Raw genomic sequence first — 25,037 nt, forward strand, 5'->3', positions numbered from 1 at the left:
CTTTATCTGTGTGTTTGACCTTTATCTTTTTAATACTACATATAAATTCCACTCCTTTCTGCACTGGAAAGATCTAGTCCCATTAGCATCCTGGTTAAGACCAATATTATTTCTTTGGTGAGAGGTTGCTGCAAAACCTTTTGGCAGGGGTGAGAACAGTATTAGTGGCAAATAAAAAAAAGGAGTGACAACTATGATTATAAACAATTACCTGTAATTGGGTGTGTTACAGTGTATGTTAGTGAAAAAAGTATGTGAATGTGGCAATATTCATGTGGGGGTATGTATAAGAGTTTAGCAAAATATTATATGGGGGTGTGAATGAGAGTGTGGTTCACTATTAGCATGTGTGAATCAATGTGTGTAGATGTGGATCAATGGGATCATCTCAGTGAGAAAGTGTAGGTCAGTGTCAATGTAAGTATGTGTCAGTGACAATGTGTCCATCTGAGAGTCCAGGTAAGAGCTGATGGAAGTTCAGTAATGTATGTGGGTCAATGTGATCAAGTTTATCAGTGTAAGGGAGGATGTAACAGGATGACTGTGAGTGTGAGTGAGTGTCAGTCTATATGGAATCAGTCACTACCTCTGTATGAGTGCATGTATGCATTTTACTAAATTGATTGTGACTGTGTGAACTGTGTGGGTCAGTGTGATTTGTGTCAAGGTAATTGCAGTTAGTTACTATTCATGTCACTACATGTGTACTGGTGTGAATGTATATAGCAATGTAAGTAAAGGTGTGTCAGTGTGAGAGTGAGAATGTGTAAGAATGTGAATGTGTGAGAAGTGCGGTTATGCCAGTATGAATATGGGCAATGTATGAATGGGAGTTGGTGCATGAGAAGAATGCACACATGAATGGACATGGGTGTCAGGAAGTATGACTATGTGTCCATGGGAATGTGTGGATGTGTATGCTTTTGAGTATGTGGTTGTGAATGTAAGAATATGTGAAAATGTGAGAATGTAAGTATGTAGGTTTGGGTGTGCAGTGTGGGTGTGTGAATATCTGTGAGTACTGAATGTGAGGGAGTATACGTATGTGTTAGCATGTGAAGGAGACTACACCTCTGTGTGTGTGTGTGATTGTGTATGAGTGTGACAGTAGGGTGACGGGTGACAGGTGCCAGTGAAAATGGCTGAGTTTAAGAGAGTATGTTTGTGATTATATTTGTTGAATTTGGTGAAGAGTGCAACTATGCCTCAGTGAGAAGGTGAGTGTATTAATATGTATCAAAATAAGTGTGTTTTTATGTGTAGGTGTGATTATATGTGAATGTGACAGGATAGAGAGATTGTGTCAGTGCTGAGTATACGAGAGCATGTAATTCTAGTGTAAGAAAACTAGTAAGTATAAAAGTTTCAACAGGTGAGATTGTGTTTATGGTGTGAGCATATATAAATGTGAGCATGCATGTATCCCTATGCTGAGTTATAATGAATGAATGTGAAAAGGAAATAGTGACAGTGCAAATGTGTTGGAGGGAATGAAATTGAATGTATGTATATCTATGAGAAATAAGCAGAGGAAAGTCAATATGTATTTGTGTATAGAGTGTGTATAAAACGGTGCAGAAAACTGAGGGTTAAGGGTGATTCTATCATCTGTGTGGATGTGACTGTGAAAGCGTGACTATGAGTGTGTCAGAATATAAGAAAACATAAAGGTATGAGTGGATGAGAATGTGAGAGTGGGATGTATGGCAAGTGTGACTGTGTGTCAGTATGAAAATATGAATGTATAAATGTAGGTGTCAGTGTGTAGCAATAAGAATGTGCCTGTATGTACTGAATTTATAAATATGATTATTTATGAGGGTGGGGGGTAAGAATGATCATCACTATGTATTCAGCATGAACACTGATTATGAGTCAAAGAAGTAAATAGGACTGTGTGAGTGTATGAGTATGGGAGTGTGAGCACTGAAGAGAATCAAAATAATTTGGGAATCTTAGAAATTCTTCAGGACGTATCTTCTCCCAAAGTCATGTGTCCAGTTACAGGCAAGTTACTTAGCACCTCTCAACCTCTATCTCCTCATGAGTAAAACACTGATGATACCTTGAGATAGTATCATTTTTATAATGAAAAACAAATATAGTACCTATTAGAAAAAAACATACCTTCTTTGCAATAGAATCAAATTGTTTCAGGCAAGTAAAATGCCTAGTAGGGTGCTGACAACAGTAGCTAGTCAATAAATACATGTTATTATTGCAGCTGTCATAGAACACTCAGCAGAGACTCAGGGACTTGCTTCTTATTTTAGCCAGTTCTAGTTACCTTCTGTTGTTCAAGAGCTATAGAGGATCCCCTACCACAGCATCTCTAGAAGTTGAATGCATCAGTATCAGCCAGGCTGTAATTTCATACCTTTAATTTCACAGCTGAAACTCTGGAGCTTGCCCTTCATGAGAAGGCATCATATAAACACCTGTTGCTGAGCTGCAGTTTTCCTTTGTCCTGTAGGCCCCAGGACAGGCTCAGTGTGGAAGGGAATTCGATTCTATATGCCTTGTTTGTTTATTTTTAAATTTAGCTTGTTTTTCTCTTGGGTGTTTTTTTTTTTAATTTGGTTGTTTATTTTTGACTTGGACAATATGAGAGTTGCTTAAATAACTGACAAAAAAACTGACAGAAGACCAGGCATACAGATGGAGGGATGGTAAGATACAACAGGTGGCTGGAGTACAGTGTATAGCAAAAGAAGGCCAGATGGAGAAGCCAACTGAGGAAGTTAAAACAGCTTCCTGAGAGGCAAACAGACAGAGAGATGATCAGAGAATCAGGCCAAGAAACATGAAAGAAGTAGAGAGGGAGAGAGAAAGAGGCTCAAATTGAAAAACTGCTGGGAAGCAGTCAGGCACTTGTAAGAGAGACTAGAAACTGGTAAGATCTAGTCCCTACCCCTCAAGAGCTTATGGTTTAGTTTACCTACTAAGATGAGTACTGCAGAAACCATGCAAGAATTATTTTAGGTGGTCGAGAAGCAAGAACTAATTGTCTGCCAGATTCAAGTGTTGGAGAGCTGGGGAAGGAAGTATTACCTGGTTGGGTAAGAAGGCATACAGAAGGTTCTGGAAGGTGTAAGTTAAGAAGCTTGGATGGATTGGGTTGTGGGTTATACTTTAAATAGGCAGGTACAATTAAGGTTTTGAGGTATTAGAATTTACCAGAACCAATTGGTAATTTGTGGCATATGTCTGAAATACCACTTTAGCATTAGGAAAGCAGGAGGAAAAGGAAATGACACCTTGATAGGAAGCAGGTCTGTGTTACAGTGAAGCTCTTTGGATGGAGCTTAACATTAGCAAATGACTTGTAAGTGACCGTGAATTTGTTTCTCCTGCTCCCCCTAGGATGCAGGTCAGGGCTGTTATTCCCATATTAAATATGGGAGAACCAAGAGACCAAGGGCAGCTGTACTGGGCACAATCTCCCAGAAATAAGGGGCCATGACCTGGAGCCCGGCTGGTGAGGTCTAGTCAAAATCTTTGAAATTGGGAGCTCTTATGGAAAGGTGAGATTTACCTGAACTTAGAGGTCCCTAACACCCTGCCCTGGAATCCATTACTCACCTCACACCACCACCACTGCAGGACCTCAGCATGGGTGGGTGCTGCCCATGAGAAGGGGCCAGGCTGCCTTCAGCTCCGATGAACTCAGTGCTGGGTACACCAGCTGCCACAAGATGCAAGGAATCAGCTGTTCTTTCTTGGGAAAACCTGCCAAGAGAAGTATTGTGGGGGAGCAGGAACCTCTTTTCCCACCTGCTACTACTCCCTTATCCAACCCCTCAAACATCACACATGCACTACAGTGAATTTCAGAAAATCCCTTCAAAAGGCAGAGAATCAGGGAAGTGTAAAAAAGTGTTGTTATATAAGAGTCCAGAAAGTGCACTGAACTGGGGGTTTCAAGTTGAGAAGTGCTGTCACTTTACTACTCTGGATCAGTTTGCTATCATGTAGAAAAGACCTGTCCCAGTCATCTTGGACAATCATTGGGAGGACTAAATCAAATATGATAGTTGTGAAATATCTGTATATTTACTGGAGGAGGTACAATCCAGTGTACCATGGAAAACAGAAAGATGGTGGCAAATACAGGAGGGCTCTGAGGATACCTGAGCTTCCGGAAGTCCTGGCACTGCTGTTCATCACTCAACTCCAAGCGTTCACCTCCATTTCCATTTTCCATCCCACCAACCTCCTTCACTAGTGCAGGAAGCACTCTGAAGTCCCCTATACCATTTCACAGCTGTGGAGGGCTTCGGTCTCTGATCCTAATTGGAAATTCTCTCTGCCTTCCCCGTCTCCACCACATAGATGTCTTTTATAATTTTCCCAAGATTTTGTAGGGCAAACATATACTAGAGTTTTATTTTTAATTTATGTGTGCGTGTGTGTGTGTGTGTGTGTGTGTGTGTGTGTGTCTATGTGGCAATTTACCCTATCTTCCCCACAAAGGTTTCCGTGTCCAACCATGAAAGAGATGGAGTCTCTCTAATCCCTCCCTTTTCTGCCTTTCCTCACATTCACTTGAGCCTCTCAAGGGTTTAGCACTCTCAGGGAGGAGAACAAACTTCCCTTGAACAAAAATCCCAACCTCTGAAATCCTTCCTACCATTCCCCCCTTTCCCTCCACAGTGTTTTTCTTCAAAGAAAAGCAGCACTTCTCAATAAAGGCAGATCTCCCAATAAAGCCAGATCCAGGCTAGTGCACATGTTATTAGAGGACACCAGAATACACAGGTCCTAAGTCAAAGTCAGGATTGATGGATGGGTGGGTGGGTGGATGGATGGAAGGATGGAAGGATAGAAGGATAGAAGGATAGAAGGATAGATGGATATATAAAGGTAGAGATAACAAAATTAGAGCCCCAGGGAACCAAGAAAAGCCCTATGATTCTCAATACAACCTTCTCAAATAAAAGACCAAGCCATACCCTAGGTGTTCCACTCGCTCCTAGAAATACTCCAGAGCACATCTGCCCCCAGTGGCCTTGACATTCCCTATGTGCTGCCCACATGCACACTCCAAGAAGCTTTTCCAAATCCCACTCACTGCGCAGGTGAATGGTGTGCCTATAGCCTCCCCCATTGCATGAGCTCATTCTGCAGTGGAGTGAGTTGCGGGTAGGGGAGTGAGGGTTGTCAAAGTTCCAGAGAGGGGCAGGGCTCAAAGAGGGCTCAAGAAGGATGGCCACAAAAAAAAAAGCTTGCCTATTCTCAAGGCAGAGGGCTAGTCCCAGTGAGGCAGCATGCACCCATAGGGGTGGGGAGCAGCACTAGAAGATCTGGAGGGGAGGGGAGATACATCAGCCTGTACTAACCAAGTACCTCCAGATTTCTGCACAAGATCCAGAGCTTTCCTTAGGCCTGCCTCCACCTCTCCTCATTCACTTATTAACTCCATGCAGCCTGCCTCAAACTCATCAGTTACACAACTGGAGCCAGTGCAGATGCAACTGGCCAGATGCAGTGCTATACCTGGTGGCCACACCCTTCCCACCAGGGTCTTCCCATAGAGTCAGCCTGGGTGGTGTGTCTTGTGTGAGAACATGGGGGGTGGAATATATCTGTGCTGCTCCAAGTACCACATTGTATTGGGTGCCTTGTGTGTCTATACCATGTTGGGTGTGTGCCAAATCATATTTATGCTATGTTGTGTGTATATCAACTCTGTATTATATTGGGTATATGTGCAGTCATGTTTATATCATGTTGTGTATGTGCATCATATCAGTACTGTATTGTGTTCTTGCCGTGGGCCTGTACTGTGCTGTACGAATATTGCATCTATTCCATACTGTGTGTGTACCATATGGCTAATCCACATTGTGTGTCACACAGCTATGCCACACTGTGTGTCTGTGTCATGTGGTGTGTCTATACTGCCTTGTGTGTATGCCTGTGGCTCAGCCTCTTTCCAGGGGCTGGGGTAGAGATCAGTACACACATCTTGTGCCTACTAGCAACCCAACCTTGCTAAATTCCAACTTCTTGCCAGCATCTCTGTATGGGGACTAGGGCTGCCACCTTGTTGGGAGTGGGGTGAAGGAAGCTGTAGACAACCAATCTCTCTATCAGAGACTCCTCCCATGGCAAGTGCCCGGACCATCACTGAGGATAGTTGGGAAGGAATTCTGGAGCATTTTTCAGGCTCAAAGAAGCAAACTGAGTACTGGAGGTAGGGGCATGAATGGCTCCTTCTCTCAACGCCCAGCCCTATTCATACATGAGAAGGGCCAAAAGAAGCCATAGCTACCTAAGTCTCTACTTCAGGCCAGTTAGAAGAACTGGAGCCCTTCTCCACAGAGAGCAAGGGCTTCACAAGTGTCTAGCACTGGCACCAGAGCTGAGCTATGTGATGGATGTATAGGGAACTCTGCTAAGGGTATCTCTGTTGAGGTCACTAGTGGATATGATAGTGCTGATCATTAGGGGTAGGTATCTTGAGGATTGAAGAATTCCAAAACAGTTCACCTGGCTCAGAAAGAGATGAGGGAGAAAAATAGAGGGGAAATGATCCACACCCCAAGCCAGGCCCTTCATTCACCCTCACTCAAAGCTCTTCTTTTATGAAACTCAGGGAGTCAGGGCCAGTAGTGAATCTCTGTACTGCCACTCCCCACTGTATAAGATCCCCACATGGTTTTCTTGTGGGCTTGATTCTCCACCTGGGCTTCTATTGTTTTCCCTATTGTTTATCATTCACATAAAATAAAAGTATAGTCATACTGTTGAAGAGATGAATAGGGTTGCAGGTTTGTTTGGTACTGTTTCCCCCCAAATGGAAAGCATGCAGAAAGGAGTGTGATTTAGAAAGGGTAAATCTGGGGGAGAGGGCTGACGTTTAGTGGGCCTGTCCTTATTACCAAAAACAAATGGATCTACTTCCTAAAACATCACAATCATTTGAGAAACCATTTCCTCCAAACCCAATTATTTGAAAGACAAGGAAACCGAGACCCAGAAACACAGAGAACAGGTCGACTGACTCCTGATTCCCAGGGTTCATTCCACATCAGATCCTGGTGCACTAGTGCCTAAAAGTATTCCTTTTCCAAATCCAGTCCAACCCACCTCAGAGCAAAACCCTGGCCTTCACCTCCACTGTGGCCTCCAATATCATCCTATTCCATCTCAGTGATTACTCTCCCAGGCTTCTCTATGGCCACGCCTTTGGAATCATTTACATTCTCCACCAGTACATTGTTCATCTCTTTCCACTGTTCAAGGTTCACATCTCCCATTTTGCTTCCCACCTGCAAGACCTAGCAATAGCTAGGCCAGGAATGTCAAACTCATTTTCACTGAGGACCACATCAGCCTTGTGGTTGCCTTCAAAGGGCCAAAATAATTTTAGGGTTGTATAAATGTAACTACTTTTTAACTGTTAAGGAGTTGAAATTACATTTGGCCCTTTGAAGGCAACTACAAGGCTGATGTGGTCCCCAGTAAAAATAAACTTGACACCCCTGAGCTAGGCCATTTTACCCCTTATCACATCCCCTGGGTGCAGCACATATTGTCCCAACCTGTAGGTAATTGACTGAATGTGAAAATCAGACATGGATGCATTGCAATGACTAACATTTCCAATTAAACTCCTATGTGTATTATTGACTCCAGTAATCACCATATATGTAAATCAAAATTCCCTTCAAAGTCCTGGAGCCAGATAGGAAGCAACACATTTTTAGGTGCTGGGGGATGAAAACACCTGGGAGTTTACTTGGTTCTTTGCTACTAAGGGGAAATAGAAACGGACAGCCATACCTGGGAGTCTACTTGGTTCTTTGGTATCCCTATATCAGATATTACATGTTTGGCTGTTATCCAAAGCTAGGGCTTCACACCTGTAATGGAGGACTCAGCCCATCCTGTCCCCTGCTGGAGAAGCTGCATAGTGATGAGTTGGTAGGGAAGTCCACCCCAGGCCCTGTAGAGGAAACCAACTGGTTTCTGGTAGATGGAGAGGCTGGTAAAAAAACAAGGAAGCTAAAGCTTAAGCTGTACCCCAGATGCCTTGACAGCTACATTTACCTTCTAGGGTAGTTGTTGTCGCCATCCCTCAGTCCACACAGGGTCCCATGGGCCGCTGCCTGGGAATGAGGGCTTCATTTTTCTGTTTGTTTGAGCACTAGCAGATACCCCTATTCCTAGAGCAAGGGCCAGGCACATACCATGTAAAAGAAGTCAACCTACCTGTCTTGGACAGATTCAAAGCACCCTCAGTCTCCTTTGGACCCCTGCCCCTCCCACTCACTTCTCCTTACCCTGAAAGCTAAAGCTGGTTGTTGAGATGGCCACTCATGGAGTTTCTTCTTCCCTTGACAAAAAGCAACTGCCTCCTAAAGGTGTATTACATGAATGGGGATACTATTGATTCCCTAAATACCAAGAAATTTTCCCTTTAAGTCTGTGCTGAGCCACAGGTGCCTCAATCATCAGTTCCCTATCTCATCAGGGATATAAGGGCCTTTGGATTCCTGGTAAGATGATATTTTTTCTTCTATCACTTTGTTCCTGCCTACTCCATCCAATCTACCTGCCTATTCTGATTTCTACATCCTATTTATTTTTATTTTATTTTTGCTATGGATGTTATCTTAGATCTCAAGTAGCTTAGTCTCTGGACTCACAACAGTGAAGTCTCTAATGGAGACAGTACCTCCCCATCCCCACAGTTATTCCTCATTCCCCTCACTTGTTATGACCACTGCTCTACCCAAAAGACCTCAGCCTATAGCTCTATAGCCTGTTTGCTCTGTATACCATGTCCACCTCCAACCAGGAAATCTGCAACCTATGGGAATGGTCACCTAGTTGGAACATCCTCTAGGGTGTATGGCCCCTTGCCTGTACCTTTATCACAGCTGAAACTTGTTTTTTCTGTTAGGTCTCTCCTACAAGGCTCATTTGCCAGCTTGGAAGGTCTGGTCCATGACATCACAAGGTCCCTCTGTCCTCAAGATTCTCAGCTGTCAGCTTTTACTCAGCATATACCCCAATCTCTTCTTATTTTGCCTTTCATGGAGGCAGGGGATATGACATTTTCATCCAGAAACAGAGGCTTAAACAGCTGTTTCTCCAAGCTCTGGCCTATTAATTGTCTATTACCATATTAACTCCTTTTTCCCAAAGGCGCCTATGATTAGAGGCCTCAAGTATCAAAACAAAGACCTGCCCAGTTATAATTTTGCAAATGGCCCAGTGAAAACCGCACTGACCTTTATACTTCGGTCATCTCAGAACAGGGCCACGGTGTTGTCACCAACAGGAATGGACCTCCTCTTTTTCCAACACCTCAGACAGCCATACAGTTGGCCTGGATTTGAGTCTGCAAAACCATGGGGTGAGCAAGACTAACACAGCTAAAAGCTTCCCAGCAGAAAGCCGATTTTTAAAAAATAGCACTGCAACCACCCCCTTCATGTTTCCCAAAGCCAAGCCACTCACCCTTCTCTCCTTTGCTTCTACAGACCATAGCCCAGAACCCTCAAGTCCAGAGTCTGGCAGTGGATTCTGGAAGATGAGACCAAAAACAAAACAAACAAACAAAACAAAACAAAAAACAAATGGAGCTTCTGGTTCCCTCCCTTCAGGGCACCACCCTCATGCCACTCTCCCACCCCACCCCTCAACCACTACCTAAGGAAGGAAAAGCTGCTGAGAATAAGAATCTAAAATGTTCCATCTGCCCACAAGTACGATAGTAATCTTGCCAAATCCAGTTAAAAAACTAAGGGCAGTGCTCCCTCTGAGCTGAGAGGACAGGGAAGGAGGGAGGGCCAAAGGACATAATGAACCCCCTCCCCAGAAAAGACAACAGACAACTGAATGACCTAAGGCTTTTTAGGGACATTATTGCACAATTTCAAACCCCAAAGGAGAAGAAATGAGTCCTCCTGCCATTACACTCCCCCCACCAATAAAGGGGAAAGAGGATAAAGAAATATAATGGAAAGGGGGAAAGGCGCCCCTTTAAAAAAAACCGTCACTTTTTCTGTTTGTCAGGTTGGGCTCTACCCCCTCACCCCTGACTTGCCAGGGCCTCCACCATACCCCTCCCCCTTGTGGGGGGGCACTGCCTTTGCTGTAACAGTGGCTGGTGTAGGGGGCGGGCAGATGGCATAAGGTTTACAGACTGACGTAGCTCCTGGGGCAGATATGCCTCCAGGGGCCCAGGCCCCAATACATGGGTCTAGGGCTTTACTCAGTGAAGGGTCCCAATCCCTCGGGGAAGGGCCCTGACACACCCACTAGTCCTCGTTCACGATCCTGGATCGTGCAAATGGAGCACTAAGTCTCAGAGCTCCGGGGAAGTCCTGTCAGGGACTCAAAGCATTCCCGGAGGGGGACCCGAGAAGGCAGAAAATCTGCCTAGCTGTATAAGAGAAATGCCCAGCGGCCATCCCCTCCCCTGAGTAAGGTTCCATAAGTCCTGGGATTTACCTGCTACTGGTCCAGCGACACTGTCAAGACCTTTCCTCTACATCTGAGCGCTCGGGCTGGCGGGACTGGGGAGCCTCATCCCCTGGTACAGCCCGCTCCCCACCCCTGGATCTCCTCCTGGACCTGCGCGCTTGTTCCAGGCAGGGAAAAGCTGCAGCCATTCAGGCAAGACCCCAAACAGCCCAGCCCAGAGCTAGAGCCCGAGCTCGACAACCGCTCCCTAGCCCTTCTCTGCTATGACGTCACCCCAAGCTCTGCACCGCACATAGGCCAATCAGAGGATGAGTATCAAACTAAAATCGCCCTGAATGGGCTACTGGGGACCAATCTTTTGTTTCCAGGCAGGAAGCGCCTAGGAAGGGGAAAAAAAAACTGAAGAGGAGGTTTCAGGGAGAGGGAAAGGAAAAGGAGGTGGAAACTTCTATATTGTCAGGGTTGTCTAGACAGAGGTCTGGCCATCGAGAGAGAGGCTCATCTGACAGTAGGAAGGAGGGGTGTATTTCATTTCTCTTCCTTAACTGACCTCTTCAAGAAGACTTAAATTTCAGATAAGTTTACAGGGAAAAAATCTGTCCAGCTATACGGGCACTTTTTGGGAAGGAAAATGGTTTGGGTTTGGGACACCACTTGTCAGTCAAGCAAGTATCACTGATGGACTCTCTGGAATACACAGTAAACTCAGAGAGGCAGATAGGGCACTGGGATTCAAAAAGATGACAACCTGGATAGGGAAACGACCTTTCTACACAAGGAACACATTTTGAAACAGAGCATCACACACAAAAAATAATTAATCTACTTCAAATTTATATATATGTATATGTATAGATATATATAGATACATTTAATTTCATTAAAGTGTGGCTCTCTCTAAAACCTTCCGTCGCTTCTCTTGTCTTTAGGAATTCAAACTTTTGCTGGTATCCAAAGCCTAAAATCTACCTCCAAAAATTATCTTTTGCTATACCCAAACCCATACCCCCAACTCATGACTTGGCTAGCTTATGTAAATTATGGTAAAACCCAGAGAGGACAAATTAAACTGTCATAAAAAATTGCAATGAATGCAAAATAATAAGTTCATTCGAATTATAATGATGTAAAATATGCTTGCAAATAGCCCTGGCTGGCGTAGCTCAGCGGATCAAGCGCAGGCTGCAAACCAAAGTGTCCCAGGTTCTATTCCCAGCCAGGGTACATTCCCGGGTTGCAGGCCATAACCCCCAGCAACTGCACATTAATGTTTCTCTCTCTATCTATCTCCTTCCCTTCCCTCTCTAAAAATAAATAAATAAAATCTTTAAAAAATAAATAAAATATGCTTGCAAATAAAGACTGGAAAAGAACACAAAACTGCAGCCGTTGGGTTAAAGTACGAGGATTATAGGTGATTTCCCCTCTCCCCTTTCAAACTTCTTTTTATAAAGATAAACATATCCTCACATACTTAAATGGTAAAAATGGGTCATGACACTCCCAGTGGCTGTTTATCCAAGTTTCTCAACTCCTCATAAAATCTAGCAATCAGCTCTCCACAATGCCAACAAAATAAGCTTCAAGACTGAGAGTGAACTAATATATCTGCCCAGGTCCTTTTAGGAAAAGTCACACAACGGGCCTCTAGATAACCAGAGGCAACATCCAGGAAAATTAGAGAATAGGAGGCCTCTTTGGACTAATTTATTTTAAAATGTGATGATACTGGGAACTGGAAAAACAACAACAATGACACTTGCAAGGCATAAAAGATGGAGACAAACACTAAGTGAACTGCATACTCAAGACTTTTTAAAGGATCAATTTGCATTTACTTTTTATTTTCTTTTTTTTAATATATTTTATTGATTATGCTATTACATTTGTCCCATTTCCCCCCTTCTCTCCCCTCCACCCTGTACCCCCCTCCCACACACATTTCCCCCTTTAGTTCATGTCCATGTGTCATACTTATGAGTTTTTTAGTTTCTACATTTCCCGTACTATTCTTGCCCTCCCCCTATCTATTTTCAACCTACATTCTATGCTACTTATTCTCTATACCTTTTCCCCCTCTCTCCTCCTCCCACCCCCCTGCTGCTAACCCTCCATGTGCCCTCCATTTCTGTGGTTCTGTTCCTGTTCTAATTGTTTACTTAGTTTCTTTTGGTTTTGCTTTAGGTGTGGTTGTTAATATTTGTGAGTTTGCTGTCCTTTTACAAGGACATGTCTTTTCTTTATCTTCTTTTCTTAGATAAGTCCCTTTAGCATTTCATAAAATAAGGGCTTGGTGATGATGAACTCCTTTAACTTGACCTTATCTGAGAAGCACTTTATCTGCCCTTCCATTCTAAATGAGAGCTTTGCTGGATAGAGCAATCTGGGATGTAGGTCCTTGTCTTTCATGACTTGGAATATTTCTTTCCAGCCCCTTCTTGCCTGTAAGGTCTCTTTGGAGAAATCAGCTGACAGTCTGATGGGAACTCCTTTGTAGGTGACTGTCCCCTTACCTCTTGCTGCTTCTAGGATTCTCTCCTTCGTTTTTACCTTGGCTAATATAATTATGATGTGCCTTGGTGTGTTTCTTCTTGGGTCCAACTTCTTTGGGGCTCTCTGAGCTTCTTGGATTTCTTGGAAGACTGTTCCCTTTGCCAGCTTGGGGAAGTTCTCCTTTATTATTTGTTCAAATACGTGCTCAATCTGTTGCTTTTCCCCTTCCAATTCTGGTACCCCTATAATTCGGATATTGGAACGTTTAAAGGTGTCTTGGATGCTCTTAATCTTTTCCTCAATTTTTTGAATTCTTATTTCATCATGCTTTCCTGCTTGGTTGATTCTATCTTCCTTCTGGTCCACTGTATTGTTTTGAGACTCATATTCCTTCCTTTCACTATTGGCTCTCCTCCGCGTGTCTTCCTGCATCTGTTTTATGGTAATCTGCATTCTTTCATCTAAATTTCGACCAAAATCAACCAGTTCCATGAGCTTTCTGATCACCAGTGTTTTGAACTGCGCATCTGATAGACTGGCTAATTCTTGGTCGCTCAAAAGGATGAGTCCTGGGGGACTGATCTGCTCTGTTGAAAACATGGTTTTTTTTCCCCCTTGTCTCTCCTTTTTTTTTCCGGTCTGGTTGCTCTAGTTACGGTGGCGGGGCGGAGCCTTAGGTGCTCACCGGGGCTGGGCACCCCAGTCGCTAGATTGTGACGTTATTGTGGGGGCGGGGCGGGAGAAAACAATGGCGGTAGTTCCGTTCCTCTGGGCTCAGACCCTTGTCTGGGCTTCTGGGCCGCGAGCTCTGCCCTGGTCCACAATCGCTACCCCTCTGGGTCTGCCAGCCGCAGCTTGCGTACTCAGGGATCACCGCTGCCTTCTTGCGCACCGGATGGCTTTTGCGCTGATTTCGCGCCAAACCTTCCCCCGACCTCCGCGCGCCGCCGACCCGAGTCAGCCCCGCGCCTGCCAGGCTCGTCTTTTCCTACCAGTCCAGATGAACGCGTCTACTTCAACTTCTTGGCTGCCCGACTTCCATTCAGATAAATCCTCTGCCGGATCTGGGTGTTATTCTGATAGTAAATTATTGTTGTAAATTATTGGTTTTCTAATCTTGGTTGTGCGAGGAGGTACGGTGCATCCACCTATTCCTCCATCTTGCCGGAAGTCCTACTTTTTATTTTCCTTAATTAAAATATACTTATGCATACATGAGTATTACATGAACATTGTAGAAAGTGGCACAACAGAAATTTTTATCTAGATCTGAGTCCAAAGTCCATGCTTTTACTAATATGATGCATGGTTTTACTGGTTTGGTTAAAATACATGTTTGCTTTGAAAAAAAACCCAATATACCAGATAGGTGATTTTTAAAAATCAGGCATTTTTAAATAGCTTTTGCTTTGGCATGGTGGTTACTTGTCTTCTGATGCAAAAACACACACCACCATCTTCTCAAATCCCTTATTAATAGATTGAAATCAGGATGGTTCTGCTTCCAATGGTTTTACAGATATCTTTTAATTTAACTTTGGGGTTTAAAAAAAGTAACCTATCATGTTAATTTTTGTTTTTACATCATGGTAAATTTAATCTAAAAAACCCTCTGATCTACAAAATTAATGTAATTTACTTAAATGTTACATTTCTGATTTGTAAAATGTAGTTATCTGAGTTATTTTTAACAATTAGAATTCTTTTAAGAAATAGAAATATATAACTGGATTTTCCTGGCTAATGATTTAACTTGGGTCTTCTAGTCTATTGATTTAAATAATAATTAAAAGGTACTTGATTTCACTCTAATCCTCCTGTATACCTCTGCTATAACTCAGAGCTATTTATGTAGTCACCCTACACAGTTATTTAAACATTTCATGTGTATCTTTTTTCTCTTTCTGGTGATTATAGAAAGTAGCACAGGGCCACAATCTTCTTAGGTGCTTGACAAATTAAAGCATAGTAGTGTCATAGAAAAAGGTCTGGACTTAGGAGTCAGGTCTAACACAAAGGACTTCAGTCTTCCTGTGAAAGGCAGATAACCTATTTTATTCTTGATATCATAAAACAGTCTTTACTTCCAATGTGGTTTGTTCTCCAAGAATACAGGACAACTGCATGGGAACTTTCAGGGAAGCTGAAATTTCTTCGAGATTTCATCTGTGCAATTTTTCCCACCAAACTACCGCTGTCCCTCTCTCCCTCCCCCAAGCTCATTAGTTTAAGGCTACAATAACACTACCATAATTACCACTTGGCATGTGTATCCTGCTTCTCAAGTTACAAACCACTTTAGTATCTCCCAGTTTGATCCTCACAACAACCACAGCAGTGTACAAAGGCTGTGGCAATTATGATCTCCATTTTACAGACGAGGGAATTGATGTCCAGGGTTTTAAAGTAGCCTGTCCAATGCCTCAAATAGATGGTCCTAATAACCAAGTCTCTCATTCTCAGTTCTGTGTTCTTTCTACTACCCTACATAGCATCTTCAGTTGTATTTCTTCTTTGGCTCCCACCAACCCAACAAACCCTTTGAGTCACATGAGAAATGAGAGGGTCTGAGATGGGGCTTGTTGCAAAAGAAATAAACTAAAACAAGTATTTGCAAACTGTTCCAGTCAAATTCCAGAAGAAGGGAACATGTGTTATTGATGGGAGTGTAAAATGGCACAGCCTTTGTGGAGGGCAAGTTGGCAAGGAAATTTTTAAATGCATGTCACTTGACCAGGCAATTTCAACTCATGGAATTTGACTATGGAAGTACTCATATACACATGCCAAGATATGTTCAACTATCTTTGTTATGAATTTTATGTAAGAATGAAAAAAAAAACATTACATAAAAGACAATCTATGTGCCCCTCAATAAAAAAAAAATGTTAAATCAATTATGGTATATATGCTTTTTGGAATGCTGTTTATCAGCTAAAAAGAATCAAATAGATTGCTATGTGTTGACATAGAAACACACATCGACACATACTTGAGTGAAAAAATGTGACAGAACAACATGTATACAAATATTTTATTTTTTAAAATTGTGTGTGCAGTATGTGTCTAAGCTGGAATTACACACACCAAACTGCTAATAAGGTAACTCTAGGAATTAAAAATGTGGGAAGGAAAACATGTAGGTATGTGTGTATGCTCGGGGACATTAACAATTTTCTTTATATATTTCTCCATTGTATATTTTTACAATAAGAATACACAGGATTTTGCATGTAAGAAACATTAAACAGGGGAATTATAGTCTTGTTTGGATTAAGACAAGACAAACCAAAACAAATGAACAAAAACAATCGTGCTATCACAACATGGGTCTAAATTGCAGACCAATGTTTCAATAAAGGCTATAGTGTACCAGGCTGAGCTGAGCCATACCTGGACAAGCACTGGATGCAGGGCAGAAATGTACAACCTACTGGGTAAAAGCAGCCAGGATATCCTGGCTCTATTCCCACCCCTGCTTCAAGTCCCACAGCCAGAAATTGTTCCTAGTGGTAGACTGAATCTCTGTGGCTTTCAGTCATCACAGCTTTTACTACACCAGCTGCACTTTAAAAAAAATCTTCCCTCCTGCTCTGAATACAAAAGAACTTGGCTTGGCATCGAGTGTACAAGGCATCGGCCAGGTACACAGTACCCACTCCTTCTCCATCAGGGCCTGCTCACTACAACCTATTGCCATCACTGAGATCAGGCCCTATTGAGCCCCTTCTTGCCTGCCTCCCACCCTCATTTTTAGGGGTTCCAGCTCTTCTTTAGGAGGCAACATGGTAGATAGCCTTCTTGGAAAAAGAGCAAGGAGCCTCAGAGATGCCAAAAGGTTTCATCATAGGTCCCTTAAAAAACAGAGGCTGGGGAAAGAGGGAAGCCCATGGATAGGAAATAACCATCCTCTTGGGCCTTCAGAGTTTTGGAGGCCCAGATACTAGTCTAGCTTCTGGCTAGGAAACCTTAAGGAAGATGCAAATTTCTCTGGGCTTTAGTTTTCTTCTCTGTGAAACTTGCCTTGCCTAGCCCCCTGGATTCTTTTGTGGTAAAAATGGATAATGAAACAAGAGATGGATTTTACAGATTTCAGAGGTGTATACTTCCTTGATAGACTAGATGAGTCTTCATTTACATATGTTCCCTGGATGGTGGGACCTTGGGAATGGGAGGATCTCTCTTCACCTTCCTTCACTACAGTTGCCATCCCTTAGAGGCCTGCCCTGTAGAACCTATAAGTTTGCAGAAGCCCACAGCCCCTGTGCTCCTCCCATCCACTAGGGAGTTAGCAAAGTGAAAGCAGAAGACAATTACTTACAGTTGGCTCTGGATGAATTAGTATGAGAATAAGGGAGTCCCTCTCCTCTGACTTGGTTTTAATTAGCCCCATTTCTAACATGGTCCTACATATCAAACCACATTATTTAATTGAGCTGATGCTCTGTTTGGTTTTGCTCCTCAGTAGATGACATTATGCATTCCTTCCCCACGCATTCTGATCATTGCACTGCCCCAACCCAAGTGAAACTGCAGAATAAATTGAATGTGGAAAGTTGCTTTCATTTCTCTCCCCATTTTACTAGACAAGAAACAGAAAGGAGAAGTGGAGGACAAAATCTAACAAAGAACCAAGGAAAGAAATAGAACAACAAATGTTAATTTTTCTTGTGGACCAGCTGGACTATGATGTCATACTTTCCCAGCTCACCTGTGATTGGCTGCTCAGTTCAGCATCTGCTGAGCGCTAAAGGCTGATTATTTGCCAGAGATACAAACCTTTCAGGGAAGCTTTGAATCACTGCTGGTTGTCCTGACAACCTAGGCAGTGTCTGCTTCTGATAACCACATAATGAGGTTGTCAGGAACCGAAGTGGCCCCCATCACCACACCCAACCATGTGAAGTGGTGAGCAATGGGATATTTCTCTCAGAAGGTGAAGGGGGGTGTAAATCACCAACAGGCATGGTGGAGATCACTTTAAATAATATACATCAGTCAAATTTTGGGGAAAAAAACCTTCCTTCTTGAGGAATTTCTTACCTATAATCTTCAGGTCATGCCTGAGCCATTGTATGTGCTATAATTCAGAGAACTATGGAACAAGTGGTGGAGGGGGAAGGCAATTCTGCAACCCTCCAGTAAAGCTAAACAGAGGGAATACTAAATCGATTAGAGAAAGGTACATCACCTCTTTTACAGGATGTCATCATGGCATGATCCAGGGGTAAGGTGGTGGGGTGTATGTGTCAAAGATGGCAGGGCATGGCCATCCCCAGTCACCAAAGTCAGGTACAAAGAGAGCTTGAGGGGGATGAGTTGTGTGATTTTTCTACCTGCTACTTCCATTTTCCTGGAGGTAAACACCTCACTTAACATTATTTTGTGGTCCCAGATATTCTAGAGAGGGAATATCAACTGCATCTGTGCAATACATTATTCATTCCTAGGACAATTTATTCCTAAGACAATTTTATTAGCACCTACAAAGTGAAAGAAAGGCCCACAGCTAGGGGCAACAGATGATACACAATGAACCAAAACAGGACCATTTCCTTAAGGACCCTGGTATCTAGTTGTGGAGAAAAGATACATATATAAGTAACATTGATATAAGACAAATGTAATAGATACTACAAGGAAAGTCCAAAGCCCTTAATTTAAGAAAGAGAAATCACATACAGGCTGTCATACTATAGCTCCAACCCATTTTTCAGGTTCTTCTTTCATCAGTTTTCCTTTATGTCCCAAAAAGTCAGCCCTATCAAACTATGATCTGTTTTTCCCTGATATTCATTGATTTCCATACCTCTATGCCCTTCTTTCCTCCTGCCCTTCCCTTTACCTAGCATAAATCTCATCCTCTTTTCCCTATCTGGGGATATTTAATGCATATTTCCATACTCTACTCAAAACCATCTTGTGGATGTGCAAACTGGTACCATATTTATAACCTTACAGGCATCTGTACCTGCTAGACATGGATGTCGAGTGACATCACTACTGTGTACTGCATTCAAATCTAGCATGTTCAAGTCTAGTCCCACATTAGAAAACATTGGTACAACTGATTTTGGAATTATCAGGGGAGAGCATATATAAACCCAGACTACTTTTAAAAAGCCTTATTTAGATAATCAACACTTGTTCTTCTACTTAACATCTATGTCTTATTTTTTTTTTTATTTTGAAAAGCTTAAGGCTCTCAAGAAGTTGCAGGAATAGTACAGAGAGTTTCCAGGTATCTTTTCCTGAGTTTTCCCCACTATTTCGATCTACTATGGTATGAATTTTATTTTACACAGCCACAGTACATTGTAAAAACCCTGGAAATTGATATCGGTGTAATACTACTAACTGAAATGCAGTCCTTCTTCATAATTCGCTGGTTTTACATGCACTCTTTTATTAAGTAATTTTCCAACTCAGCTTAAAAGTAGAAAAACTGTTAGTTGACTTCGTTGTCAACTTTTTTTCTCAGGCCCATCCCTCTGAAAAAGGCCAAAACCTAATAGTCAACACTTGCTTGGGAATGAAAGAAAATCAGCTTGAACTAAGATAAAACAGCCCTGCTATTAATCAGCTGGGGAAGATAGACAAATAAAGCCAGGCACTAAATTAGCAGAAAATACAGTTTCTCCCATGGTCACATAGTGACTGTAAAAAGCCATAATGACCTCCACATTCTTTGAGTACTGCTTCCTTATCAATGATGCTCCAGACCTGCTTTACTGTTTTCATTTATTACTGGGGATTTCCATTTGCTCAGTCACTCTCTCCTCAGGGCAGTGCCCAAATTCCTAGTCAAGAAACTGCAATCAATCCAGGACATCCTTGCTTCCTTAGATCCTCCTCAGAATCACTTAGTGAGAGCCCAAAAGTTACAAAAGGTGTTTTCTCTTCCTTCTTTTCAATGCACTTCCACAATAAATTTGACTTTATGGGACTACAGTTTGTCTCTGGTAGTCTTTGGTTGATCCCCAGACATTCTAATTTAATTGCATGGTAAGAATCTGGGTATTGGGATTTTAAAAAGTCTCCCCGGGTTATTATCTCCTCATATTCTCATGTACAGCAAAGTTTGGGAATAACTGCATTAGAGATTTCATTGCTTATCTTTCTTTCCTCTTTAGGTTTATGCATAAGTTTTGGCCATCTTTCTCAGAATGTCTATCACAAGGCCAGAAAACAGAATTGGAGAATTTTCACAAGGGGCAGGCTTTTAAGTTTGGTCCTCTCTGAGACTTCATCCAGATTTTTTCTTCAGTCCATACTCCTTTTGCCTTATGGTGGATTCAGCTTAGAAAAGAACATAGCTCTTTTCTTCCACTTGCGTAGAAAAATGATAAAGACATTGACTATTTGGGTAAAACTGTAGTTGTAGTCCTTTCTCTCTCTCCCCTTTCCACCTTCCCAAACATAACTCAGTCACGCTTCAAATTAACTGGACTCATGTCAAATTAAAAAATGAAGTTAATATGTGCATGTAGGATTGGGTGACCATCAGAGATGTGTTTAGTAGATGCAGATCTAAATGTGCTGTTTTCTATATAATTAAGCACCTGTTGAGCTCCATATTATCAATCTTTATTCTGTTATCCAGGAACTCATTACATTCAATGTTCTCTGGTTTTTACCCAATCAGGACACTTTAGGGGGGAGGGCAATAGAAAAAGCTTGCCACTCCTCCCTTTTAATCATCCAAGAGAATGCATCACCTACTCAACAAATAATAAATATGACTCAAATGACGGGTTTTAAAGATCAGCTAAGTAGAAGTTTAAAATATGTTAATGTTGAGTTTTAAAAAGTTGTTCACTTTACCGTCCTGGTGTAGCTCAGTGGATTGAGTGCAGGCTGTGAATCAAAGTGTCGCAGGTTTGATTCCTAGTCAGGATACATGCCTGGGTTGCAGGCCATGACCCCCAGCAACCACACATTGATGTTTCTCTCTCTATCTCCCTCCCTTCCCTCTCTAAAAGTAAATAAATAAAATCTTAAAAAAAAAGTTGTTCACTCCTCCCCACAACACACATACTCTGTATTAATTCCAGCTGTTAATATGGAAAATTTCATGAATTCTGACATGCTAGGCTAAAGTTCACTGCCAAAAAGGAAAGGGAGCAGGTTGCTAGGCAAATTAATACTATAAACACAGGAAAGTGACAACCTTCTAGGGGAGTATACTAACACTTGGATTTTAACTGTACTGAACATTCAAATGACCAATATGCTAATTATAGCCCTTATCCGTTTGTTCAAGGCCTTAGGAGTCAGGACAGCTTAGAGCACAGATCCCAACCAACAGTGTGACTGCAGGTTTTTGGGAGTAATAACATGGTGTTTCTTTAAACATATTTTCAAATTCAAATTACTTACAAATCAAGATGGACCTTTCCCCTATTCAGGGAATTAGTAAAGCTTAACTGTATTAACTATGGTGATGGCCCCCACAAAGCCCTGCTAACAAAGGCTCTGACTCCCACTTGAGCACTGCCTGTTAGGGCAGATTTCCATGGTAATGTGTTGGTTCTTTTTTGCAAGACATAGGGTGTCTTTGTAACCTGGAGGGTGGGTGTACTTTCCCATTAATCTTGGGATGTCTTTGACCCTTTTTAATTTGCACCACCCATGTAAAGCCAGAAAAGTCTCTTAACCTGGCTTTTTGTAATTTAAAGCAAATGCACCCCCTAAAGCTGTTCTTAAGAGAAAGGGGGGGGGTGGTAGATACAACAGTTGAAATTTCAGGCCTTTATCTGAGCTACATTTGTCATGGGGAACTGAGGATTTATTACTCTCCCCCAGGCTGTATTTGGATTCAACTGGTAGAAGGGGATGATGGTGAAACACATCCTTCAGATTCCTGAGATTTTTTAGTCAAATCTAAATAATCCAGAATCCCCAAAAGAGCAGCTTCAAATAAGTTTATTATTTTTATTATATTCTACTTTTAACCCCCCACACAAGAATGTGTGCACTGATATCAGCGTCTTCTCTCTACAGTTTAAGGCAATGACCAGTGGACAGGACAGGCGTGAACTGGCCTTAAATTGTTCTTTCCTTTCCCGTGTTCTATCCTTCAATTCAAGGATGTCTCCAATGAGCTAAAAAAATTCCTTCCTGAGTCTGGGAAGGAGAAAATCTGATTGGTTTCTCAGTACAGTCTCAGAAATTTCATTTATTGCTTCTTTTAGGTTCCTGTGTTTTAGGAAGACCCTTCTGGCATGGGAAATGTTTGATTCAAAGGAATGAATTGCAGAGGTGGAAATGTAGAAGCCACTGCAGGCATCGGGAGGGAGAATAAGAGAAGAATATTTTTGGTGAGAACTATTGCCACTCACACTGCTAGAGAGCTGTGTATTTATAGATAAGGAAACTGACATTTAAACATATTCAGAGACTTGGCCAAGGTCACAGAGCTAGAAAGTGCTGGATCCTGAAGTAGAATTAAGGTCTGTCTGAATCACCCATAGTGATTTCCTGTACACAGGTTTAGTTGGGTGTTCATGCAGGAGGTAGGGAGTGAGGGTGGATGCCTAAATTAAAGAATGGTTGAGACCAAGTGATCAGAGCACATTTAAAAATATGTGTGTCTGTTAGTTGGCCACCTTAGTAATACCATGTTTTAGTACTACTTTTAGAAAACTGACAAAGGATTAATTGGAAAACTCAGAAAAATGATCTATTTTAAAGGGTTCCATGATATGTATCACTTTGATCTCTGGTGGAAACAAGTGGACTGGCATTAAAAAATTTGAACAGTACTAGCCCTGGCTGGCGTAGCTCAGTAGATTGAGCACGGGCTGCGAACCAAAGTGTCACAGGTTCAATTCCCAGCCAGGGTACATGCCTGGGTTGCAGGCCATGGCCCCCAGCAACCACACATTGATGTTTCCCTCTCTCTCCCTATCTCCCTCCCTTCCCTCTCTAAAAATAAATAAATAAAATCTAAAAAAAAATTTGAAAAGTACTATTTGCTCAAGATAAACCACATATGTGACCAAATAAGCCATACTCCAGAAATGTTACAGCTTCATGCTATACTCCCAGCACTTTAATAACTGTAATTATAAGAGTTGCTATTTTTCATAATATACAAGAAATCCTGCTATATAGTTTATATCATTTTATTTAATAATCTTACAACCCTGAAATTATAGCTAGAGATGGTAATGATGATGATGATGATGATAACAATAGCAATGCATTAAATCTTTGGTAGGCACTAAATGAGCTAAATTCTTTATGTAGATTATCTCAATCCTCACAACAAACCCGAGGCATATATTATTATTCCATTAAAGCTAAGGAAATTAAGGCACAGAAAGTTTATAATAATGTGTCCAATGCCACACAGACAGCCAGTTAAGTAGTCACTATTTCATAGTTTTATCAGTTTCCAAAGACCAATATGGCCTCTGTGAACTGTCTTCCTCAATGGTGTATATAAGAGTTCTCCAAAACACTTTTAATATCTAGCTAAATAATATAAGTATGCAACAGGCTGCTTCATTAGGTTGAACCACTTACATGGATTCTGAAGTCTGATATGTAATAATTCATTAAACCTGAGAGTCACCAGATCAGTACATTTACCCTATGAAGTATAATTGGAAAAATATTTTAATATACACATCAAAGGTTGGAAAGTGGCAGGTTGCATGTGAAAGAAGTACATGAAGAAGCACATGCACTCCACAGTCTGAGGGAAAGTATCACTGCATTGCAGGATAAAACAATTCTCTACAGGCAAACATGAGTGAGTCAGGTCTGCCCTCAATTATAAGGAGGTGAAAGTGAAAATTCTCCTCCCTAGATGCCCAGTATGTAGCAACATGGTTGGACTCTTTGGAGATCACCATCAAATCAAAGCAGTGACTAAGACAGAATAGCACAATGCAGGCAAAGTACAAACAGTAGCAGGGTCAAGTACAGAGTCTTCAGATGGGACTACAGAATGGTATTTTCTGTAGGCCTCAGTTGCCTCACCTGTAAAAGGGGATCACGATAGCATTTGTAGCTGAAGGAAGGGAGCTACATTAGATAGCATCAAGGTCCTTTTGAAATCTAAGGTCTATGAATCATTTAAAAGAGCTATTTGTGAGATCTAATGATGACTACAAATACACAAAGCCCTTAACATTAGATTAAAACATCCTTGTTTGTCTGGGCTGGTGTAGCTCAGTGGAATGAGTGCCAAACCACAAAACAAAGGGTCACCAGTTCAACTCCCAGTCAGGGCACAAGCCTGGGTTGTGGGCCAGGTCTCCAGTTGGGGACATGTGAGAGGCAACCACACATTGATGTTTCTCTCCCTCCCTTCCCCTATGTCTAAAAATAAATAAATAAAACCTTAAAAAATATATCCTTGTTCTTTAAAAAAGCTTTCACTCCTTATCCCTGGCCCAGTTCAACCTGAATTTCAAAGATTCTTTTTCAGCAAACATAGCTCAGCCTCAGAAAGCCAAGATGGCTCCATTTGAGGCATGTCCTGACCTGGACACACGACTGTAACCATTTTGAAGTCACAGAGTACTACTAAACTCACGGGAAGTGTACACAGGGCAAAACTAACCTGGTTTGTCCATATAGATGATCAAATTCAGCAGTGAAAGATAGGGACTTCAGAACAGCTCTGGGTTGGTGCAACTCTCCTGGAATCCCAGTCAGTCTGTTTCTTGGTTCCACAGTTACCTTGTGCCCATATAATGCAAACTCACTTTGTAATAGCTTAAATGAGTACAAAATTGGCTATAAAAAATGAAAAACCTAATAGATAATCCAGTTCACTGCACAGGGAGCATATCTGGCAGGGAGGTTAGCAGAATTCACTGTCAGGTCTGCCTTTATCCTGCACCGCACTGTTAATGATACTGAAGTGAGGAAGAAAAATGACAGTCAGTCTGCAAAAGAGCCCAATTAAGGATCATCAAGGAAGCAAGGACATTAAAAACAAACAATGGGAACATAAAAACAAAACATTCTGCTGGGGTACAGTCGGAAGAAAATAGCCCTATTCATTTGAAAAACAAATTAACACCCACTATTCTCAGAATGTATGTATCAGGCAGCACTCAGGGATTGAGAGTAGCAGTGGAAGAAAA

General features: G+C 42.0%; 1 protein-coding gene across 2 annotated transcripts in view; it reads right to left on the reverse strand.

Annotated features, from left to right (window-relative positions):
- PAK3 (p21 (RAC1) activated kinase 3) overlaps positions 1 to 10,672 on the reverse strand; it is a 161,269-nt gene extending 150,597 nt beyond the window's left edge. The window contains exons 1-4 of one of the 2 annotated variants that reach the window (XM_028522624.2): positions 10,468 to 10,672; positions 9,472 to 9,537; positions 9,243 to 9,352; positions 3,583 to 3,729 (exon numbers count right to left, since the gene is read on the reverse strand). The gene's annotated coding sequence lies outside the window, so the exon portion shown is untranslated. The remainder of the gene's footprint in view (positions 1 to 3,582; positions 3,730 to 9,242; positions 9,353 to 9,471; positions 9,538 to 10,467) is intronic. The other variant, XM_028522625.2, reaches the window with a different exon arrangement.
- Between the last annotated feature and the right edge of the window lie 14,365 nt (positions 10,673 to 25,037).

This window comes from Phyllostomus discolor, chromosome X, assembly GCF_004126475.2.
Source record: "Phyllostomus discolor isolate MPI-MPIP mPhyDis1 chromosome X, mPhyDis1.pri.v3, whole genome shotgun sequence".
NCBI classification, from domain to species: Eukaryota; Metazoa; Chordata; class Mammalia; order Chiroptera; family Phyllostomidae; genus Phyllostomus; species Phyllostomus discolor.